This window comes from Acyrthosiphon pisum, unplaced genomic scaffold, assembly GCF_005508785.2.
Source record: "Acyrthosiphon pisum isolate AL4f unplaced genomic scaffold, pea_aphid_22Mar2018_4r6ur Scaffold_20837;HRSCAF=22278, whole genome shotgun sequence".
Classification (NCBI taxonomy): domain Eukaryota; kingdom Metazoa; phylum Arthropoda; class Insecta; order Hemiptera; family Aphididae; genus Acyrthosiphon; species Acyrthosiphon pisum.
Genome location: NW_021770238.1, coordinates 98,834 through 102,198, shown reverse-complemented (window position 1 = coordinate 102,198; position 3,365 = coordinate 98,834). Strand labels below are relative to the sequence as shown.

Sequence of the window (3,365 nt, the reverse complement as noted above, 5' to 3'; positions counted from 1 at the left end):
TAAAATATACATTTAACAATTTATTTTTTATAGTCATTTTAAGTACAAATTTGGACGAAATTACATATTAAAAACCGTAGGATAACTCTTTTAGTTATTTTGTTGTGATTGTATTATATTATTCGTGGGTACTTTAAACTTCTAAAGTATACTATTATATATCTATGATTTTACCACGGTTTTTTGTTGATGTATAACGCGTTATAACTTATAAGTACCTAATAGATATTATGATATGATTAATTTGGAATTTATTATAGGTACCTATTATAGGTCAATTTTTTTTTAATACCATAGATAAGTATATATATGTCTAATACATAGACTGATATACCGTCTCCGCTCAGAATCGTTTTTCTTATACAGTGATATTATATCATTGAATTCAAATTTAATACTGTCCATTATACAGTGACCCACTTCTAACCTACTGTACAGCAGAGCGACATCCACTTACCCACCTTTTTTTTTTTCTATATTTATATCTATTCAAAATTATGTGGAAATAAAGATTCAATACACACATATTTTGAAAGGCAACAACTTACTTTACTAATTTAAAGTATAAACGATTCAAAAAATTTAGAATTTTGGCAGAAATAATTAAATTTATGAAAAATGTTACAATTGTACCCACTCTCCCCTACCTATTGATTTTACAATGATGTGAGTGTTTTTTGTGTGTGTTTGTCACCACCTTTTAGGACAATTAAAGTGCTTAGATTTTCTTCGACAGTATCTTTTCTCATAGCAAAGTGAATCTAGTTGGTACTTTGGGGAGCCAAAAGTAAACATTTCACAGTAGTTTTCAAAAGCGCCTTGATAAAACAAAAGAAAAATTAAGGAAAAATTTGAACTTTTATGCAAATTTGATTTTGGTTTTTGGTGTACAATTTTTTTTGATTTTTATTCTATGAATAATAAATATCAATAGAATTTTATTTGCTGGGTAAAAATGCGTGAAAATTCATTACAATAAGGCTCCTGATATATTGTTACAATAGCAGTTGAAAAATATTAAAAATTCATAGGCACAAATTTTTTTTTATAAGCTTTTAAAGTTCAAATTTTAACAACATATATCAAATTTAAAATTAAATAATATTTTTGTAGTTAAAAAATTATAGTGTTCAACTTTTATATAATATTATCTAGATATGACCGTCATCGCTCAGAATCGTTCTTCGTATACAATTAGGTATAATATTATACCATTGAATTCAAATTTAACACCATCCATTACAGTGACACACTTGTAACCTTCTGAACAGTAGAGTGACACCCACTTGCCCACCTTTTTAATACTGAAAATAAAAAATTTTAAATTTAATTTAAATCTTTTTGGATAAATTTAAAACAGCCAATTTGTGAATCTGATTATAAGAACAATTTTGATGGTAAAAAAGGTGGGTAAGTGGATGTCGCTCTGCTGTACAGTGGGTTAGAAGTGGGTCACTGTATAATGGACAGTATTAAATTTGAATTCAATGATATAATATCACTGTATAAGAAAAACGATTCTGAGCGGAGACGGTATATCAGTCTATGTATTAGACATATATATACTTATCTATGGTATTAAAAAAAAATTCCAAATTAATCATATCATAATATCTATTAGGTACTTATAAGTTATAACGCGTTATACATCAACAAAAAACCGTGGTAAAATCATAGATATATAATAGTATACTTTAGAAGTTTCAAGTACCCACGAATAATATTATACAATCACAACAAAATAACTAAAATAGTTATCCTAGGTTTTTAATATGTAATTTTTAAAAATTGATATTTTTAGAAAAAAAACTAAAAAAAAATGGAAAATGAAAATGTCCGTAAAGAGTTCAAAATAAATCAAAATATTTTGAAAATGTTATGGTGTATAGAAAATGCTAAGATAAACATTCAGTCAAAATTTCATATATCTACGGTTATTTTTTTTAAAGTTACACCAAAAACCAAAATCGATTTTCTCGAAAACAGATTTTGCGTAAAAATTCCCGTTTTTCCTTAATTTTTCTTTTGTTTTTCACGGCGCTTTTGAAATCTATTGGAAAAATTTTACTTTTGACCCCCCAAAGTACCAACTAGATTCACTTTCCGATCAGAAAAGGTACTGTTGAAGAAAATCCAAGCACTTTTACTGTCCTAAAACGTGATGACAGACACAAAAATAAAAAAAAAAAATAAAAAAAAAAACACACATCATTGTAAAATCAATACATTCATCGTTCCACTCAGAATCTAAAATTGTACTGCTATTTAAGGTAATCTGTTTACCAAAGTTATGTTTTATTTAATTTAAATGTAACTGTTATATTTTATATGTTTTACAATAATACAAAAAAGTAAAAATCATGTACCTATGTTACATCTGTCCCTAGTGCTGTTACAATTGTACCCTGTATCGGTTACAATTGTAACATATTTTAGATTCTGAGTGGAACGATGAATGTATTGATTTTACAATGATGTGTGTTTTTTTTTTTATTTTTTTTTTTATTTTTTTTTTTTTATTTTTTTATATTTTTTTGTGTCTGTCATCACCTTTTAGGACAGTAAAACTGCTTCGATTTTCTTCAACAGTAACTTTTATGATTAGGAAGTGAATCTAGTTGGTACTTTGGGGGGTCAAAAGTAAAAATTTCCCAGTAGTTTTCAAAAGCGACGTGAAAAACAAAAGAAAAATTAAGGAAAAACGGGAATTTTTACGCAAAATCGATTTTTAACAAAATCGATTTTGGTTTTTGGTGTAACTCTAAAACAAATGACCGTAGATATATGAAATTTTCACATGTTGTTTATATTTGCATTTTCTATACACGGTAAAATTTTGAAAATATTTTGATTTATTTTGAGCTCTTTACGGACATTTTCATTTTCCATTTTTTTTTAGTTTTTTTTCTAAAAATATCAATAAAATTTTATTTGTTGGATAAAAAAGCTTGAAAATTTAATAGAAGGCTCCTAGTATATTGTTTCAAAGGCAGATGAAAAATATTAAAAATCGTTAGTCACAGTTTTTTTTTATAAGCATTTAAAGTTCAAAAAATGACAAAATATGGAAAAATCACGAAAATTTTCAGATTATTTCGAGTTAGAAATTCATAAAAATTTTTCTTTTTAAATCTAAGATATGAAAATGTAATACAAGATTCCTTATAAGATTATCTACCTTTATCAAACAAAAAATATCTATAAGAAAGTCAAATTAAATTTTTATGATCGTTTGAAATTCTAATTTTTACACATTGGGATATTTACTCGATTTCTCATGTAGCGATTTCCTTATTTTGTTCTACTTCAAAACGAATAACTGCAGATACATGAAATTTTTATTGAATGTTTATATAAGCATTTCC

General features: G+C 25.8%; 1 protein-coding gene across 4 annotated transcripts in view; it reads left to right on the top strand.

Moving 5' to 3' along the window:
* LOC100166571 (aspartate--tRNA ligase, cytoplasmic) overlaps positions 1–3,365 on the top strand; it is an 18,483-nt gene that overhangs the window by 11,332 nt on the left and 3,786 nt on the right. The window lies entirely within an intron of this gene.